The sequence below is a fragment of the Cupressus sempervirens genome, chromosome 6 (genome assembly GCF_028749045.1).
Source record: "Cupressus sempervirens isolate cs-2001-9-10 chromosome 6, ASM2874904v1, whole genome shotgun sequence".
In the NCBI taxonomy this organism is placed as follows: Eukaryota; Viridiplantae; Streptophyta; class Pinopsida; order Cupressales; family Cupressaceae; genus Cupressus; species Cupressus sempervirens.
In genome coordinates, this window is record NC_143123.1 from 199,814,055 (window position 1) to 199,836,361 (window position 22,307).

Genomic DNA, 22,307 nt, shown 5'->3' on the forward strand with positions numbered 1-22,307 from the left:
CCCCTCAACTACTTCTTATTCTTCATCATTTTTAGAAACTTACTTGTGGATCTGGATTTTCTTGGAAAGAGTTTTGAATCCGCTTCGAATCCACTCCTAATCTGTTGGAAATCGCTACAGATCAAGGCCAAACACTTAGGTGCTGCTCCAAAACCCTTCTCCTCCACCCAAGACGCCAAACACAGCAAATGAAACAATGAAATGTTGTTTTTGTAACCGGAGGTATATACTTGACACCACCCGCAAGAAAAAGTCTTAAGTTATCGTGAGAAATTGGCGATATATCGCCAGCTTCTCACCAACTTCTCACAGCGATAAGTTGAAAATCTTGGCACCCTAATGTGGCGATAAAAACTAGAGTTTTCTCACTGCCTGAAACTTCTTGCGAGAAGTATACTTATCAGCTAAGAGAAAAGAAGATGCTAAAAATGAAAGAAACAAAGTAAAACCCCCAAATAGAATCAACAACTTCTAGTTCAACCTTACGCCCCAAGTATACCAATGAAATCGTGCAATTTCCTCCTATTGTTAACCCAGAGCTTGAAATTGAAGTTGAACTTCCTGTATATGAGCAAGTTCAGGCTCAAATTCAACCATCAATAAGGATCACCTGCTCGAGGACTCAAAGGAAGAAGGCAGGAGAACCGGTTATAGTGGACTTGGATGCAGAGAAAGAGGTTGGTGATTCTATAGCGGAATCTATCATGGGCTGTTCAATAGGAATCATGGGGCAGGGAGATTACATGCGATGGATAATGCCAATAATCCAATTTCACTAGCCGTAGGAAACCCTATAGACTTTCAAACCCCACAAAACAAAGGTAACCCTAATACCCCAAAGTAGTTTGATCTTTCTTTTAGTAAGAAACACAACATCGTACTTGTAACTGTCCTTATGGAAGATATGGTTAGTAAATGTGTGGGAAAGACACCTAAAAATAGGAAGCGAAAGGTGGAAGCCATACTTGAATTGGATGAAAACATTGGGCATTGGATTGCTGATGTCTATAAGCCAGCCAATGATAAAGGGCGAGACCAAATTATGCCCTAGGATTATGTTGGTGAAAGGACAAACCCTGGATTAGCAACCAGGGCAACTGATATGAAGATTTTTAATGCCATCAACTAGAAAATTGCTAATCAAATATGGAAGGACTGGAAAGATAAACGAGAAATGTAGTAGTCTATCAGATTGATGGCATAATATATCTATGCCTTGCAAAATCCAGATACTCTAGCTTTGCCAAATGCCACTTCAACAGTAGATGTTACCTCCCTTGAGCTAATCAAAAGTTCCTAGACCAAATTAAGAGAGACAAGGCGGTAGCCAGGTGGTTCAATGACTAGATTGATTTGGTAATGTCTAATGGGGTGAATTATATTACAAATTTTACTGAGACCAAGCTGCAAGCAAATAAGGTAACGAATGAGCTAGAATCTAAGCTCAATGCCTGGGTGGCAAAAGAGATTAAATGGGATGAATACATCATGTAGATCAACTAAGTCCAAGCTTACGGTGTGATGAAGTTCTTGACCGAAAAACTTGTTGCTTGTATAGATGAGCATCTCTTTTTTGTAGCTAGGGCTAATGTTGAATGGAGGAATGCTGTCATCAAGCAGGACATGGATGAGTCAGCAGAGCTCCTCAAGGAAATAGAATGCCTCAAAGAAATCATGGATAATGACATCAAGTGTATTGATATCAGATTGATGGAGAATGGAGAAAATCTGATTGCGGAGCCAAAGAAATAATAGCTTCTTTCCAAGATAAGATGAAGGTCATGAAGGTGATCAAGGAGGTCTTTGTCAAGGATTTCACCACTATCTCTAGGGTTGAATCAATGTTAATTATATGTAGGGATCATCTCAAGGTTCATGAGAGAAAGGTGGAACATATTCATAAAGTGAAAAAGATATGGAGGCTACATCTGGAACACATAGGAGTGCTGCATCAAAAGAAGCCAACCGAATTCATGGCTGCATATAAAGAATAGAAAGAATTAAATAGAGGCCTTGCCGCTGATCAAGAACACCTTGCCAACTCCTCTGCCCTAGTTGGCAGTTAGATAGGGAATTAATGTCTCAATAGCCAATAGGGTTGCTTTCCTTTTTTATTTAGTTTTGTTCTAGTTATTTAATAGTTCATAGTTTATTGACTCCTACGTGAGTCACTTCTCAAAAGTGAATCTTGGCCCTGCAAGGCTATTTAAGTACATTTTTAAGACTTTGAGAGGGTCGACTCTATGGTTTTCAAAGACATACTTTGATGTTTTTTCTAAGACATACTTTGATGTTTTTTCTTTGGATCTGCTAGACATTATATAATGTAATATATGTGAAATCATGTAGTTTCATATACTGATTTTCTGAATATTGAATCTTGTGGTTCATAAATGCATTGCAATTAGTTTTCATGTGGGAACGAATGATATATGACAGACCATATGAATAATATATTCTGTAATCATTGTGATAATCGGTCATGTGGCTCATTGTTATAGTGAAATTGCATAGTCTTTGATTTGCACATTCTTTTCATATTGATGATCTGAATGTTAAAGCCTTATGCTTTCTGGTTAAAAGTGCCATTTAAAATTTACAATAAGAGTTAATTGGATAAAAGTAAGGAAGCTGCACCTTGTAAATGCAGAGAGCTTACTAAGAAAGAAGCTTAATCGGTAGTGTATATGTTTTTCCCAATTAAAGAAATAGAGTTTGTGAATTGGTTAAAATTTTAGGAGGAAAAACTGTTCACTAACAACCCTTAAGTGTGCCTTAAATCCGAAAGGGCCTGACTGCTAGTGTTCCTTGTTCTGATTCCACTTTTGCCTTTTCATTTTTTCAATTTGGTTTGCTTGCCCTCTTCTACATCGGTGACCTCCTTCCCAAGGTTCCTTACATTTGAAGCATAGATATTTTTGGATTAATTCTTCACTTTGTTGACATCTATGTCCAGTGCTCCGTGGTTTATTACACAAGTAGCATGACTTATCTTGGTTATCTCTTCTTGTTCCTTCATTCCATTGAAATGTTTTAGAAATTAAAGTTTCAAGGCTTTTCCTTATTATTAGATTCAACAATTTTAGCCTTTCTATGGCTTCTTTGAGATTTTGTGGGTCAAGGGGTTTCACCATGGTTTCGTGGATTCTTTAAGACCTTCTATGAACATATGCCTGAGTCTCTTTTGGGAGAGATTGGAAATCATGAATGAAAATTCTTGGAATAGTCTAGTATATTTAGTTAATGTTCCTGTTTGTTTAAGATGTGTTAACTCTTGAAAGTATCGTTCAGTATCCTTCTCATCAAATCTGTTCATAAGTTTTTGAGAGAATTCTTCATAGGATTTCACATCTCTATGTCCTATGAGATACGTCCATGGGTCCACCAATCATGTGCTGCTCCACCAAGATGGATTATGGTGTATTGGAGGGTGTCTTCTTCTGTCATTGGATTTAGGATAAAAAATGTGTTTAGTTTTTCTAACCATTGATGGGCTGTAAGCTCCCCTGATCCATAACAAATTGGTATTGCTACCTTGCTTACTTTGTGCTTGAGTTCATCATTCATATGCCTTCTAGGCATCTCTTTTCTTTTATCCTCACCTTAAATGAGACCGCTTCTCTAATGTGAGGTTCTAGAGCTGCAAATGCTCTTGCCATGTCTTTAGTGCTAGCCATGGGTTGCTCTACCCCTTCCTCCTCTCTTTAGGTTAATTCCTGTAGGTAGAAATATGGCTTGGGAAGGTTGGTGTTCGAAGTCATATTGTAATTTTTAGAATGTATTTAGCTAGTCTCCCTCCCTAGGTTAGGTTGACTTCTTAAATTATTAATTGAGTTTCCCATGTTCTATAAGGCTTGGAGGAGGGCCTGATTTGATTTCTCCAATTGATTCAATATAGTTTGGTTTGCTCCATATAGGATCTCACTTCATTCATGAAGTCATTCATTGTAGTTTTTTTTGTTCTCCTCTCCTAAGTTTGCATAAGCCTTCACTCACAGGATGGTAGGATTATGCTCTGATACTACTATGATTTCCCCTCTTCCAGTTTAAGGAATGAATGTTGGAATTTGCAACAAATTGTTAGTACAATATAGAAAATGCATATTAAAATCCAAAACATGTTAGAGGTGTTGAACTAATTAAATATTTATCTAAATACTATCCCTTACTAACCCCTCATAATCCTTTGGAAAGAACTCTTCTCAAATCACCTAACCCTCTAAGGAGAACTATTTCTCGATTAGGCAATCGTCATATGAAGAATGCCCTTCCCAAGGCCTCTTGGTATCTGTGATTATGCTCTTTATAACACTACTTGGTAGAGATCTCACTTGTAACCAAGTCTCTTATCTCTAACATATGCATATGATTGACCACTACAATACATATTGCCTCCAAGAGATTCTTTACAAATCTCTCTCTAGATTTCCATTTTTGAAATCGGACATTTAATTAAGAATGCCCTCTAGTCTGTAAGTTCTCTAATGAGAAACTCGACATCCTTAATGGAGGTCCTCTAACAAGATTAACTTGGTCACTATAAGAACTATAACCTCTAGGCTCTTTATACTATATATTCAGATATTATATAAACACAAATGATACCTTTGCTCGGTTCATAAATGTGCACCTGATTTTCTATTATTCCAATTTATAGTTAATCTCTATTCAATGCTGGGACTTAGTTCCTTCCACATTAACTGATCCTTTCTTAATGATATAGTTTATTAAACGCTTATTGTTATGTGTGTGTGTGTCTATCTCCTGATCACGTTGGATGCAATTTCTTTGAATACTCCAATGATTGATTTATTGCTATTCTGGTAATTATTATCTCTTTTGTTCTTCACATATGCACTGCCACTCTATGCCGCTAATGGGAAGTATATTGAATGGTATGTACTCTAGTATTTTGACCATCCACAATGGAAAAAGATGAAATGTTCTCCTTTGGTTTAGTTCGCTTGTTGATCTTTTTGTCTTTTTTGCTTCCAATGTTTATCCCATCTATTTCACCTTTTGTCTATATTGATTTCCTACTTACATATACTGTTGGTTGTTTTCCAATATTTAGCATCAGTATCGGTTCTATTACCTATATTACTTTAGTATGCATAGGACTTTGCCTTACTTGGCAGTGCTATATTAATTTTGTGTGATCTGAACTCCTACGATTCTGGTGTCCTTGTCTTATTTGCAAATATATTTTGATTCCAAAATGATGGTGCTTTTCATCTACACTTGTTCGTTGTCTTATATGAGAGAAGGGAATGTAATGGTCACTAATCGATATCATGACCCTTGGTCATGACTTTTGGTCAAGTGACCTATTTGCTATATAATGTAATAATTTATTATTAATGGTTTCTTTGTTTAATTTATTTATTATATAATAAGTTGGGTTTTTTGTGCACATTGCTTACATTTCTAACATAAATAGATAAATAAACCATATTTGTCTCATATTGACCCTAGAAAATAAATTTATTTATTGGTATAAAATATATTTGAAAGAAAGTGTCATACATTATAAGGAACTTATCCCGGGGCTACGCAATTGTTCTACTTCCACTTTCTTCGTCGGATCATCATCTTTCAAAATTTCCTTGATCAACAATTCCTTTTGTCTCAGTAGTTCTTCCTCATCATGAATTTCATCCGCAAATTCATTCATTAATTCATTAACTACAAACTTGCATAAATGCTTAGAAATGATCCTAACCTCTTCCTCCACTCTAGCTTGGCTATAGGGTACCTCATTTGAAGCGCTTGATTGACATAATATTTCCTCTTGGATATCTATGTCATTATCTAGGTGATCCCCTCCCATGTTATCCTTTTCCTCTCTCCTTTGTCTTGTTTCACTTCTAAAGCCTCCTTCCTCATTATGTATTATTGCTATGTGTTTTTAAGACTTATCCCTTTTGGAGTCCTTATCCTCTGCCTTTGTGGTTTCTACCCCAGCGTTTTTGCTAGGATCTTGCTTTGAACTTTTCTCACCCCTTGTTTTATCGACAACTATCTCTAACTCTGGCTAGGTTGAAAGGGGGGCATTCATGATGAATTTGAAAGGGGGGCATTCATGATGAATCTTGAAGCCTTCCCTACCTGATCTATAGAGATAACAATTCCCACTATATCCGAGAGGAGTAATGACACACTTCTTAGTTCCCTCTCTTCCTAATCATCCCCTACAGGGGATTCCACAATGTCAAAGCCTCCCTTTTTCTTATTAAGGATAATCTACGTGTCCAAAGGAGGATAAGGAAAAGAAGATTTCGATTTGGGATTAGAGAAGTTGATGGAGGGTCCTCTATGAAAGATCCTTCCATGAATTTCGGTTCTATTATAGGCAACCTTCCGTAATTCATACCTTTAAAGGCTTAGGTTTACAGATGTTGGCATCCATACCTACATATTTCCATAACTTGTTACCTATCAATTTAAGAGTCTCTTTTGTTAGTAGTTCAATAGGGAGATTAGGGAAACTAACAACACGATCTATTACGAAGGAGCCTGAGTCGTTTGGATTAAAGAAAGGCTCCTAGTCAAGGACTCTAAAAGATTTGCCTTTCAAAACTAGGCCATTTTTAAATAATTTTTTTTTCAAACTGGAGATACAATAATCAATACGCAGAAAATCTTTTTCCAAGATAGTTACTTTTAATTTCTTACCATAAGATTCTTTTAACCTTCACACAATGGATTCTACCTCTGTATCTGTTCTTGTCCATCTGGCATAGAGTCTGTACTTTGGCATTGTCGGTTGGTATATTCCACTTCATAACCTTGAAGATCTAGAGTGAGGATTTCCTCCTTGTCATTTGCTACTGGATGAGGGACGATTGCTTCCTGTTGGGTTGTTGGCGTTTCCTTCTTAGCCAGTTCAGCTATGGAATCTGATTTGAATTTAGGTAAGGGAGATCTCAATACTAGATCTCTCAAAGGAATGAAAGGATTACAATCCAAACAATGTTTGGACAGAGTGGATCCCAATCTTGTTGTAGAGGGTGCTTTTGATCTATGTGAATTCTGAGGATAAGGGTGGGAAGGAATTCGAATTATCAGGGATCAACAGTTGCTTCTTGTTGTCTGGATCGTTTAGATTTTATGGTAATCCAACTCTTATCCTTAGATTTATTCTTTGCTGGTTCAGAAAGATTATAAGGAACCAAGTTTGCCAAATTCGCCCTAGCTACTTGGTTCACATAGATCGAACAAAACATAGAGTTCGCAAGATTCATTTTCGTGGGCATCTTAATTCTTTTTATTATTTTAATTAAAAACTAAAAATAAAAATAATTCAAAATGCAAGCGCATATATATATACACACACACACACACACACACACACACACACATATGGATGTATATATTACAAGGTAATTGGTAAATACTTGCTTCTTAATAACAGAGACCGAAAGGTCAATTTATACAAAAGGAAGAGATGATGTTTCCTTAGGAAACGATCGTAAAGAATAGAAACATTCTATTCCAGAGAAAGCAAAAAACGAAAGCAAACTAAAGCTAAAGATATTTACAAGATAACCATTAACTAATAATAGACGTCTTATCTATTATTGTAATACCCTCCCTTAATAGTTAATCTATCTAACACACCAAGCTGTCCTCTGAATTTGACAAACTTATCAGGACCAAGAGGCTTGGTGAGAATGTCTGCAGTCTGATCTGAGGTAGGAACATACTGCAGATCTATAGTCCCGTCTTCAACTAGCTGTCGTATGTAATGACAATGAACATCCACATGCTTGGTTCGTTCATGGAAGACTGGATTCCGTCTAACTTGATAACGCCTTCGTTATCAACAAACAGAGTAGTCAGTCCTGCTGGTGACATCTGCATATCCCCAAGCATCCGACGAAGCCAAACAGCTTCACATCCTGCCTTAACAGTCCCTCTATATTCAGCCTCTGTAGAAGAGAGAGAAATTGCCTGCTGCTTCTTGCTGGTCCATGTGACTGCACTGGATCCCAAACTGAACACATATCCAGATGTTGACTTTTTATCATCAACAGAGCCTGCCCAATCTGAATCTGTGAACCCACTGAGTTTAGGATTAGAACTCCGAGAATACAGAAGTCCATAATCAGAAGTGCCTTTCACATAACGAAGCACACGCTTTGCTGCCATCCAATGATCAGCCTTAGGAGCTGTCATTAAGCGTGAAATATAGCTGACTGCGAAGCTGATATCAGGCCTAGTAGCAGATAGGTAGATGAGGCTGCCTACTAGTTGCCTATACGTAGTATCATCAACGGAAGGAGAATCAGACTTGGCTGATAACTTGAGACCTTTCTCCATAGGTGTAGATGCAGGTTTGCAATCCTGCATTCGGAATTTGCAATCCTGCATATTTGGACTGAGAGATGAATATACCAGAAGACTGTTGCCAAACTTCAACACCTAAGCAATAATGCATGAGCCCAAGGTCAGTCATATCAAAAGACTGGCATAAGTGTTGTTTGATTCCCTGAATCAAAGATGTCGAACTGCCAGTGATGATCAGATCATCCACATAGATAACTAGAAGGATGATGTCACTGTCAGTAGTCTTGATGTACAGATTTGAGTCTGAAGAACTCCTCTTGAAGCCTTGATCACTGAGGTACGTATCAATCTTGATGTACCATGCCCGAGGGGCCTGCTTCAAACCATAGAGAGCTTTTACCAATCTGAGAACCTGATGGTCTTTACCAGCAACCTTGAAACCAGGAGGCTGCGTCATGTAGACCTCTTCATGGAGATCACCATTCAGGAAAGCACTCTTTACGTCCATCTGATGGACCTTCCAGCCAAACTGTGCTGCCATGGCTAAGACTAATTTGATGGTGCTCATCTTTGCAGTAGGAGCAAAGGTCTCCTCATAATCAATGCCCTGACGCTGAGAAAAGCCCTTTGCCACTAAACGAGCTTTGTACTTATCCAAAGTACCATCTGATTTGTATTTGATTTTGTAGACCCATTTGCAGCTAATGGGTTTCTTCCCTGGGGGAAGATCAGAAAGGACCCAAGTGTTGTTCTTCAGCAGGCTCTGGTGTTCAGATTGCATGGCCTGTTCCCACTCTGGAATTCCTTTAGCCTCGGAATATGTTTGAGGTTCAAACACACTGTGAATGTTGGCCATAAGAGCAAAGTTAACAGAATCTATAGTTTTGCTCTTTTTCCGATTAGTTCTCCCATCAATGAGCTCATCATCATGAAGATCAGCAAGTGTCTTAGCCCACCACTTAGGCCGGAGAGGAGAATGACCAACAGTAGTACTAGGAGATGCTTGATCAGCAGGATCCTGATCAGAAGAATCTGGATCAAACTCAGGTGAAGCATCTTCAAAACGAGGTGATCCTGCAGGAGAAGCCGGAGGTGGCTGTACAGGTATCACTGGCAGGACTAGAGCTGTAGGAGCTACTGGAGCCCTCCCATCAGGTGGACCTAATGGAAGCCAAACTCCCAAATCATGAACCTACATAGGCTGGTCTGCTGGATCAGGAACAGGAGAAACAGGCATGAATGGTCCTCGCTGCTCATCAAAGACTACATCGCGGCTGTATATGAGACGAGATGTCTTAACATCAATAAGGCGGTAGGCTTTGTGAAGACTGCTATATCCAGCAAGCATCAGTTTCTGACTCTTGGCATCCAACTTGGTGCGTGAAGCATCAGGGATCCAAACAAAAGCAAGAGAGCCAAAAACCTTCAGGTGACTGATTCTGGGCTTGCGACCTGACCGGGCCTCTTCCGGAGTTTTACCTTTGACCGCCACTGTGGGTGACCGGTTCAACAGATAAACTGCAATGTTAACTGCTTCTGCCCAAAAACGCTTCGGAACATGTCTGTGTTCGAGCATGGAACGAGCCATCTCGGTGATTGTCCTGTTCCGACGTTCAACTACACTGTTCTGTTGTGGCGTGTGGGGTGTGGTGAACTGGTGTTGGATGCCATGTGTATCCAAGAAGCTGGAGAAAACATTAGAACAAAATTCCCCCCCATTGTCTGATCTAAGAGTAATAATAGATTTCCCAGACTCTTTTTCAACTAAGGGTTTAAACTTCTGAAATACAATAAATGCATCGAATTTCTTTTTAAGGAAATACACCCACATTTTTCTACTGAAATCATCTACAAACAACAGAAAATACCTGTATCCAAGGACAGAAGGAGTGGCCATAGGGCCGCAGATATCAGCATGAACAAGCTGAAGTACTTGAGAAGCTCGCCAAGAATCGCCACTGGGGAAAGGTGTGCGATGTTGCTTCCCAGCCTGACATGCGTCACAAACTCCAAGGTGTTGGGTTTGAATCTCTGGCAAACCAAGAACAAGCTCATCCCGAGCAAGTTGTGAGAGATAATGCACATTTAAGTGCCCATATCGCTGATGCCAAAGTGTGCTGATGGAAGATCGCTGAGCAGCCATAGCTAAGTCCTGAGAATCACCAGAATCAGTAAGTCTGAAAAGACCATGATCCTCAAGACCAACTGCAACAGTAGACTTAGTCGCCCGATCAGTGATGGTGCACTGATGTGAACTGAAGGTGACTGCCAAGTGTGGAGAATGTCGCAGCAACTGACTGACCGAGAGTAGATTTAGTTCCATCCCTGGAACGTAGTACACATCAAGGAATATGAGCTTCCTCCCAATAGACTGAATTTGAATGTTGCCTTTACCAACAACCGTGTACTCTTCTCCACCACCAAAGATAACAGAATCTGAATAAGGCTGGTAGTCAGTTAACCAGTCTCTGCGGTGAGTGAAATGTCGAGAGGCACCTGAATCAATGTACCAGGCAGATGACTGTACATGATCTGCGGGTCTTTTAGCCATGAAGGCGTAAAAGGCAGATTCCACCTGCTCAGTGTGCTTTGCACTGTTCGCTTTGGGTTGCGAACCTGATTGCTTAGACTGGGCAGCTAAGTGTTTCCAACATGCAACCTTTATGTGACCATACTTGTGGCAATAGTTGCATTGAATGTTCTTCTTTTTGGTACCATCGGATGCTGGAGCAGAAGACTTCTGCTGAGATGGTTGCTGAAACTTGCCCTTATCCTTCTGAAAGGATTTCGCAGCAAAGGCTTGCTCAGTGGAGGTGGAACTGGAGCTGCTACCGAACTGTTGTTTCCACCGATCTTGCTGAAGTAGCAGGGTGCAGAGATCAGTGAACTTTAGATCAACACCAGTAGATGTGATGTTGAGAGTCTCGATAAAATGCTCATAGGAATTTGGTAAACTCCGAAGAGTGATTACCACAATATCCTCTTCCTCCATCTTGCGACCGATGGCAAGTAACTGATCACGGATTTCCTGAATCCGATTCAGGTGTGCTTGGAGCGAGGTGCGCTCATCCATGATAATAGAAAACAATGTTTTTTAGAAAGAAGGCTCTGCTCTTGTCGGAAGTCTCATGAAGACCTTTTAGATGTGTCCAGATTTTGGCCGCTGTCTTGCCGGATGGAATCTGAGAAAGCTGGTCATCAGCTACGGAGAGTTTGAGAAGCATTACTGCCTCTCGATTGTTCAGATCCCATATATCTTGATCAGGACCCGAAGAAGTCGGACGCTGCTTAACACCCAAAACAAGTTGATCGGTGTTTCGATATTCAAAGATTGCGATGATGCGCTGCTTCCAGGTTCCATAATTGCGACCATTGAATTTAGAATTATGCTCGAGCAGAATATTTGTCAGAGATGCCATGGCACGTTTTTCAATGAAAAACTGTGAAAATTTGTGAAGGCACGTTCTTCGAGGCAAAAATACGGAAGACCCAGAAGAATTAGAGAATGACCCAAAAGAGAGCTCGAAAAACCCAGAAGGAATCTGCTGTCGTTTTCTAAATCCGCTGGCTCGAAAATCGAGGCACAAAAATCGAGGCACCCAGAAAAAACGGACAACCCAGTTGAGCTCTCGAAAAACCCATCAAGAATCTGCAAACAAAAAATTTTTTCGACCCCAAAAGCTTGAAAAAACTTTGAAAAAAGCTGAAAAAAGCTTGAAAAAACTTCAGATTTCTTGATGAAAAATGGTCGAATCTGCTTCCCAGAGCACGATGACAGACTGAGATGGCTAAGAGCATGAAGATTTGATATAGAAACATGCAGATTTTCACCCCAAAAATGCGAGTCTCCAAAAAATGGCCACGATTTCCATGCGATTTGCAGACCTGTAATTCGGGAATTTCTCCAAGCAGAAAAACCCTAGGTGGGTTTTGGAGAAATTAGCTGAAATAATTTTGGAAAAATTTAAACAAATAATTTCAAGAAGAAATTATAAATTTTTCCGAAATTTTTTAAGTATTTAGCTCTGATACCATATTACAAGGTAATTGGTAAATACTTGCTTCTTAATAACAGAGACCGAAAGGTCAATTTATACAAAAGGAAGAGACAATGTTTCCTTAGGAAACGATCATAAAGAATAGAAACATTCTATTCCAGAGAAAGCAAAAAACGAAAGCAAACTAAAGCTAAAGATATTTACAAGATAACCATTAACTAATAATAGACGTCTTATCTATTATTGTAATAGTATATGTGTATGTATATGTATATATGTATGTATAGTTCTATAAATATATATAAATATATATTTTTGATGTATATATATGTATATACACATGTATATGTATATATTTATGCAATTTTGTTGTGAATTTTTAATTTATTAATTTATTTAATTTATTTAAGCTTTATAGATGTTTTTTGCCCTCTATGTAGGAGCGTTTGTTTGTGTATTGTGTTGACTTATTTATTTTTGATTTATTTACTTGCATTTTTAGGGATTATGCATGCAGACACATTCTCACATGTGTTTATTTGTTTCTTTAATTAGTTTCTTTTCTTTTATTTTCTTATTTGTTTACACAACCCTTTCTTTTCTTTTATCTTTTTATCTCTACTTTTATTTTTTTATTGTTGGTATTTCTATCTTGGCATTCTTGGGTGTTGAACTTTTACTTTTTAATTCAGTTGGTATTTCTATCTTTTCGTCTTGTCATTTTAATTTTTGTATTTTGTCAAATGGTTCAGTTTTTTATTAATATTTTTCCAGATCTTTTACTTGTTTGTGAGTGGGTGTTATCTTTCTTGTATTTATTTATTTTCTTATTGTTGTTTTTTATTTTTATTTTTTATCGTTATTATTATGATTGTTATTGTTGTTGTTATTATTGTTATTATTATTTATTCCCCTTTTCAACTTTTTCAGGTACTTGTACTTCCTTTTGCATCTTTGTTTATTTCATTCTTGATTCTAGTAAGTCTTGTTCCTAGTTTTTCTAGCTTGTTCTTGTGTGGGCCTTGGTCAACTCTCGATCTTTGTGCACTCCTTCTCCCACTTCTGTATATTTCCTCTCAGGTTTGCTTCCTATCATCTTTCTCTTCTGCTACTCTCCTGCATCCTGATGATGGATGTTAATTCTATGTAACTTAGATGACATACTGATCTGAACAACAGATTGTACATGATTAGGTAAAGCATGGACATCCTCATGTAGGATTTGCCTATTTATAACCCTTTATTAATTACCTTATCAACATCTCATTTAGGAGCATTAAATAATGCTTAGTTTGCATAGTTGTTAAACTCTGTTTGCTATATAATTGATCTTCTAATAGATGCCAATCTTGGAGGATAATTATGTTAGGGCTGACCTAGAAGAGTCATGTCCTTTGTGCGATTTGCAGACCTGTAATTCGGGAATTTCTCCAAGCAGAAAAACCCTAGGTGGGTTTTGGAGAAATTAGCTGAAATAATTTTGGAAAAATTTAAACAAATAATTTCAAGAAGAAATTATAAATTTTTCCGAAATTTTTTAAGTATTTAGCTCTGATACCATATTACAAGGTAATTGGTAAATACTTGCTTCTTAATAACAGAGACCGAAAGGTCAATTTATACAAAAGGAAGAGACAATGTTTCCTTAGGAAACGATCATAAAGAATAGAAACATTCTATTCCAGAGAAAGCAAAAAACGAAAGCAAACTAAAGCTAAAGATATTTACAAGATAACCATTAACTAATAATAGACGTCTTATCTATTATTGTAATAGTATATGTGTATGTATATGTATATATGTATGTATAGTTCTATAAATATATATAAATATATATTTTTGATGTATATATATGTATATACACATGTATATGTATATATTTATGCAATTTTGTTGTGAATTTTTAATTTATTAATTTATTTAATTTATTTAAGCTTTATAGATGTTTTTTGCCCTCTATGTAGGAGCGTTTGTTTGTGTATTGTGTTGACTTATTTATTTTTGATTTATTTACTTGCATTTTTAGGGATTATGCATGCAGACACATTCTCACATGTGTTTATTTGTTTCTTTAATTAGTTTCTTTTCTTTTATTTTCTTATTTGTTTACACAACCCTTTCTTTTCTTTTATCTTTTTATCTCTACTTTTATTTTTTTATTGTTGGTATTTCTATCTTGGCATTCTTGGGTGTTGAACTTTTACTTTTTAATTCAGTTGGTATTTCTATCTTTTCGTCTTGTCATTTTAATTTTTGTATTTTGTCAAATGGTTCAGTTTTTTATTAATATTTTTCCAGATCTTTTACTTGTTTGTGAGTGGGTGTTATCTTTCTTGTATTTATTTATTTTCTTATTGTTGTTTTTTATTTTTATTTTTTATCGTTATTATTATGATTGTTATTGTTGTTGTTATTATTGTTATTATTATTTATTCCCCTTTTCAACTTTTTCAGGTACTTGTACTTCCTTTTGCATCTTTGTTTATTTCATTCTTGATTCTAGTAAGTCTTGTTCCTAGTTTTTCTAGCTTGTTCTTGTGTGGGCCTTGGTCAACTCTCGATCTTTGTGCACTCCTTCTCCCACTTCTGTATATTTCCTCTCAGGTTTGCTTCCTATCATCTTTCTCTTCTGCTACTCTCCTGCATCCTGATGATGGATGTTAATTCTATGTAACTTAGATGACATACTGATCTGAACAACAGATTGTACATGATTAGGTAAAGCATGGACATCCTCATGTAGGATTTGCCTATTTATAACCCTTTATTAATTACCTTATCAACATCTCATTTAGGAGCATTAAATAATGCTTAGTTTGCATAGTTGTTAAACTCTGTTTGCTATATAATTGATCTTCTAATAGATGCCAATCTTGGAGGATAATTATGTTAGGGCTGACCTAGAAGAGTCATGTCCTTTGTACGGACACGCCTCTTGGGTTCAATATAGATATAGGGTAAGTATGAGGATAAAGAACACACAAATAAAGTTTGCTCCTCTACATTACTGCCTTATACGAATTATTGCAGATTAAGAACATTTCCAGAATAGTATTTATACTATTGATAAACACTTCAAGTCTGAACTAAAGAAGATCATCTTCAGCAAGCAATAAAGAAGGTATTATCTGAGTTTGATTTATAGCAGAACTTGCAGAAAATTTACATGTTATTAGAGCTCTGGTAGTCGAACCTAGGCTCTACAAATTAAATGATCAAATTTTAAATATCTAGCAACATCCTTCTATCTTCAATGGTGAGCACAATTAAACCCGAGGACAGGTTTGATGGGAAAGAACACTTCGTTGCTTGGAAATTTAGAATTATGATGATTCTTAAAGACAATGATGTGAAACAGTTTGTTGATAAAGAATCCAAGCAACCTAACACTGATCCTCAGAAAACTATTTGAAGTAAAGGAAATAGGAAAGCCATGCAAATCACGTTAGATGGAGTGAAAAATGAAAGAGTACCTATGCTCATGAAACATCAAACAACATTTCATATGATGAATGCATTGCTAAATGCATATGAGGTTAACAATGCGACTAGAACCCTTGCACTAAAAAGACAATTGAATCATATACAAATAAAGAAGGGAGAATCTATGAATTTATACTTCCTAAGGGTGGCTAGTCTAAGAGATGAACTTGCAAGTATAGGGACCATAATTGAAGACAAGGAACTAACACTTATGGCTATAGATGGGTTACTAGATTCTTGGGAAACATTCTCATAAGGAGTGAGTGCTAGAGACAATCTTCCAGACTTTAATAGACTTAAAGGAGATAGCTTGCAAGAAGAATCTAGGAAACCTAAGAAGGGAGGAAAATTGAAAATTGAAGATGAAGAACTTCATGTTCTCAACATGGATTCCTATAAAGGTAAGAAAAAACACTTCAAGAAGAAGGGTAATCAAAGAAATGACAAACCTAAGGAAGACTTATCCAAAATAAAATGCTTCAAATGTGAAAAATTTGGACACTATAGATCTAATTGCCCTAAGAATACAAAGCAACAAGTAAATTGTACAAACATTATCAGAAAAGAAGAAAACTATGATCCTGAGAATTGTGTATTATATTTTGCACTATCAAATGAAGTATTAAGCAAAGCATGGGTAATTGATAGTGGATCATTTCGACACATTATAGGATACAAAGAAGTACTAGATTCAATATCTGAAGAAGTTGATGGCAAAGTTATCATCAGTGATAATTCTTCTCATTCAGTCAAAGGAATTGGGAATTGCACCTGGAAACTAAAATCAAGTATTGCTCTACATCTCAAAAGAGTACTCTATGTACTCGGAATAAAGACGAATTTAATTTCTGTTACAACACTTGAAGATGATGGACATAATGTTGCATTCATGGACGGTAAAATAATGACCTAGTCTAAGAACTCTTCATTCAAGAAATCAAAGTTGATTGCTCAAAGAAAGGGATTCTTGTATGAATTAAATACAAAACCTAGTCAAACTATTCAAGCCTTAATTCATGAAGCTGCTGATATAAACAAAATATGGCACACAAGGTTAGGACATCTAAATTTCAAAACCTTATCAAATATGGAGAAGGTAGTAACTGGTTTACCTAAGTTGAATAAAGATCATTCAAGCATATGCAAAGGATGCACTCTAGGTAAGAATACCAAAAGTCCATTTGATGATAGTACTAGAAAAACTAACAATGTCTTGGAATTAATCCACTCAGATTTATGTGGACCTATGTTTGCTCCTTCTCTTGGAAGATTTTGGTACTATATACTTTTTATAGATGACTTCTCTAGGAAAACATAGATTTACTTCTTCAAATGTTAAGAATTAGAGGAAATCTTAAGAGATTCAAAAAATTCAAAACCTTAGCTAAAAACTTATCAGGCAACAAAATTAAAACTCTTAGGACTTATAATGTAGAGGAATATACTTCAGATTTGTTTAAAGAGTTTGTAAAGAAGCAGGAATTAAGAGGGAGTATACTGTTCCTTATAACCCACAGGAAAATGGGGTAGCAGAAAGGAAGAATAAAACAATTATAGAAGCAACAAGAGCTATGATATTTGATCAAAATTTAGAATATTATCTTTGGCTAGAAGCCTCTTGTAATGCTATCTATACTCAAAACAGAAGTCCTCACTCCCACCTTAGAGATAAAACTCCTGAAGAAGTCTTTTCTAAGGTTAAACCTAATATAAGCCATCTTAAGATATTTGGGTGCATAGTTTATATACATGTCCCAAAAGAAAAGAGAACTAAGTTAGAACCCTCCGGGAGGAAAGGTATTTTTTTCGGGTATAGTGAAACATCTAAAGCATATAGGATTTTCAAACTTGGTCAAAAAACATTGAACTTAGTAGGGATGTAATATTTGAAGAAGATTTAGCATTCAAAAGAGCCCTAAGTTCTGAAAATCCCTCTCTCTTACCTAGTTCCGAAGAAAATACTAAATTTTAGTTTCAAAGAGAGAACATTGAAGAAATTGAAAATCTTAATCTTGAAGAAACTCAAAATCCAAAGAAAAGACCACTTTGGGCTATTAAGACTATAGAGGAAGCACAAGACTTCATTGCACCATCTGGAACCTTCAGAGAAAGCAAAAGACCCAAAAGATTTTCTAGTTATGCAGCAAACATGAGCGATTTATCTAAATCAGAACCTACCAATGTTTCAGATGCTATTAAACTTACAACTTGGATGGATGCTATGATGCAAGAATATCAATCCATTATTAAGAACGATGTTTGGAAAATTGTTCCAAGACTTGAAGGAAAATCTGTTGTTTCTTCTAAATGGATATTTAAAATTAAGCATGTTGCTAACGGTAGCATTGAAAAATATAAAGTGAGATTCGTAGCCAGGGGATTCTCTAGAAGGAGTTGATGATGAAGAAACCTTTGTTGTAGTTGCGAGATACACCTCTGTGAGAGAAGTCCTAGCTATTGTAGTATCAAAGGGATGGAAAGTGCATCAGATGGATGTAAAAACAACATTTCTAAATGGAAAGATTAAAAAAGAAGTATATTTGAAACAACCTGAAGGATTTGAAACTCATAACCTTAAAGTCTTTGTTTTCAAGCTCAAGAAAGCTCTCTGTGGGCTTAAATAGGCTCCAAGGGCTTGGTATGAAAGAATTGATAAGTATGTCTCCAGTTTATGATTCTCTAAGAATGAAGCTGATCCAACTATATATTACAAAAGGGATAAAGATGATATAGTAATTTTGATACTGTATGTTGATGATTTACTAATAACAAGTGATAATCATCTTATAGATCAATGCAAGAAAGATCTAATTAGAGAATTTGAAATGAAAGATTTAGGACTCCTTCATTACTTCCTAGGACTAGAAGTATGACGAAATTCTGACAACGTCATACTTAATCAAGGAAAGTATACATTAGACATCTTTAAGAGATTTGGATTGTGGAACTGTCGGCCTATGTCTTTTCCAATGGAGACTAATCTACATAAACTTAAGGAAGCAATAGCAGAATCACCTTCCATAGATTCTACTCTTTACAGACAGATGATTGGGTCCCTTATGTACTTGGTAAATACAAGACCTGATATTTGCTATGCTGTGAATGCCTCAAGTCAATTTATGTGTGAGCCAAAGGAGATTCACCTAGTTGCAGTCAAACACATCTTGAGATACTTGCAAGGCACTCTTAATCCTGGGCTCATGTATGAGAAAGTTGACTTGGATTTACATGGGTACATAGACTCAAATTGGGCTAGAAGTGTTATTGATAGGAAAAACACTTTAGGACGTTGTTTCAGTTTAGGCTCAGCGATGATATCTTGGATATGTAGAAAGCAGGCATCAGTAGCACAGAGTTCCACATAAGCTAGATACATTGCCACAACAATGGCCTCTCGGGAAGCAATTTGGCTCAGAAAATTACTTGTGGGATTATTTGGTCAACCCATGAATCCTACTATTATTCATTGTAATAATTAGAGTTCAATCAAGCTTTCTGTGAATCCAATTTTTCATGATAGGTCCAAGCATATTGAAATTCCTTACTATTATGTAAGAAATATGGTAGATAGAAGTACTGTGAAATTAGAATACATTTGTACTGCAGATTAGACAACAAATATTCTTACCAAACCTCTCTCTCGAGTGAAGATAGATCACTTCAAGAAAAGACTTGGTATGGTTGAATTGTAATACATTTGTATTCTTTAATTATTAATAATTTTTAATTAAAATTATTATTGTCAAGCTATTGACTGTTATGGGCTTCACCATTTGAACTCATTATTTAAGAGGTGATAATCTCTGAGATAATGAACACTTGTATAAAATACATTATGAGAAATGACAATCTCTTAGATAATGTGCTGAACAGTAGAGAACTACTATCAGATCTAGACGAGTTCAAGATCATTTTGTGATGTAGACATTTCTATGCCTATGAGTCACAACTTGGATAAAGGAAGAATTTAATCATTCTCCAGACTTCATCCTGTGTTCTGGTAGATCTTAACTCAGGATCATGTTGTGAGATAGGATTGCTAGTACCTCTTGGATAAATGAAAAATTTAATCATTCTTCGGATTTTATCTTGTATGTTGCATTCCATGCAATACTGTTATCACTAGTATGAGTGATAAGTCATATCACAAGATGGTAATATGACATAGTATCATGTGTTCTATGATACCATGTGCTTAGAAGATTCAAATAGATATAGAGTATCAATCGATGCTTATTCATCTTGATTGATGTTGCTAGATATGTTCTCTTAGTATGATTATCAAGTTAAGAGGGAGTGTTAATTCTATGCAACTTAGATAACATACTGATCTGAACAGAAGATCATACATGATCAGATAAAGCATGGACATCCTCATGTAGGATTTGCCTATTTATAACCCTTTATTAATTACCTTATCGGCATCTCATTTAAGAGCATTAAATAATGCCTAGTTTGCATGGTTGTTAAACTCTGTTTGCTATCTAATTTTATCTTCTAATAGATGCTGATCTTGGGGGATAATTATGTGTATATTATTCAGGCCAACCTAGAAGAGTCATGTCCTTTGTAAGGACATGCCTCTTGGGTTCAATATAAATATAAGGTAGGTATGAGGATAGAGAACACACAATACAAAATAAAGTCTACTCCTCAACGTTACTGTCTTATACGAATTATTGTAGAGTAAGAACATTTCCAGAATAGTATTTATACTATTGATAAACACTTCAAGTCTGAACTAAAGAAGATCATCTTCAGCAAGCAATAAAGAAGGTATTATCTCAGTCTGATTTATTGCAGAATTTGCAGAAAATTTACAATGGATCATAGAGTGTGATCTGAAACGTTGATGGTAAAAAATTTTTACACAATCGAATCTAGAAACTATACAACATTATTATAGATTGTGGAAATCTAATAGTGTTAAATGTTTAGAATGCCCATACTTTGCCAATATCTATAAAAAACTGTTATTATCTACAATTATGTGTGCAAAAAACGACCTTTGTAGTTATTATAGCTTGGCCAAGTGATGTAAATAAGGTTTGAGTATGCAATTTGGGTATAACTTTTGTTTGATTTGAATAGTTTCTATAGAGATACCCACTATTGTTGTAGTCCTTTCACCATCTCTATTGATGTGCATTTGTTTCACCCTTTTGAAGAAACCCTTGGCCATGAATGTGTGACAAAAATGTTCTAGTGTTGTGGAACTGTAGTTTTGGGACCTAACACTTGTACAAACTAACACAAGAATAAGACCATGCTTCTCGAATTGTAGACCCTTCAAAATTCCTTTCAAACCCAATTCGTCTTTTTTCTCATGCTACAATATGTTCTTGTTCATAATTTGCATTCATCTTCCTATCTTGTTTATTCACATGTCTAGCCACACCTTTGGTGAACTTCTAGATTTTATTTAAAATCATCATATTCCCTACTTTCAATATTGCTCATGCTCATGAGCTACTAATGTATTGTTTGAATTATTATCAGCTACTTGGATGACCTCTAATGGTGGTTTGGAGTCACATGGGCCATACATGTCTTGGTCATGTACTTTGATCGAGCCAGTAGGGCCAAGTGCCTTTGAAAGTCGAGCTTCCTCTTGACCATCATGTTGATGTTCTTAACAACCTTACACTTGGTAGTCCAATGTTCTCTTAGTTCAAGAGTTTTATCCTTTTCTTATGTTGGTGTGGACCATCATGTTTCATGGGACTTGCCATTTTACAAGTCGAAACTCAACCCAATTACATAAACTAAAAAGGAAGCAAAAAGAAGCTATGTTTTGAATCTTAGAGGCTACTGAAAGCCACCTAATATTTTACCCAACTAAAATAGCTTGAAATATTGAAAGATCATAGACATCCACTAGGCTATAAATCTCCTTTCTAATTCAAGTAAAGATTATAACATTTACTTGTAGTTTGACTCAAGGGACCTCAAAATGATCTTTTTTGAATAAAATCCAAAAAATTCTGAGTCAAATGTTCCACCTAGCATAAGAATGCCTAAATTTATTCTTTTCAAATTGAAGCCCTAAGCTTAGTTCAGCTTCAACTCTATTCTCTAAGTATAGAGAGAAGGAAAAAGTAAGCTTGGGTAGAGTGAGCCTCATATATGGGTGAGAACATATCTAGTTCTTGTGCTTTCATCCATTTAGTATTGTCTCTTTCCGCTCAATTGTGTTTTTGAAAATAGTTGAATGTGCCAAATTATGAATAGAAAGGTTTAAGAACCTTGGTTTTGCTAATAAGTGCAAGAGTAGGAGGTGGTTGTATGGCACATGCTTTAAAAGACATGGAATTTACACGTTCCATCTTATTAGTGTGAACAATTTTGGAATTGACAATATATGATTTTTTTCTCCATTAATATTTCAAATCACACTTATGATCCATCATTAGGATAGGATAACAAGAGGAGAGAAGTGAAAGATGAATGGCATGCCATGACAGATTAAAAGAGGAAGGGACAAAGGTGACCTGAGAACCAAGAAATACAGTAATCTTTATCCCTTTCTCTTTATAG

The 22,307-nt window shown here is 36.1% G+C and overlaps 1 protein-coding gene across 2 annotated transcripts in view; it reads left to right on the plus strand.

The window, feature by feature from the left end:
- The window catches only part of DCL3 (dicer-like 3), a 212,235-nt gene that overhangs the window by 39,209 nt on the left and 150,719 nt on the right, over positions 1 to 22,307 (plus strand). The window lies entirely within an intron of this gene.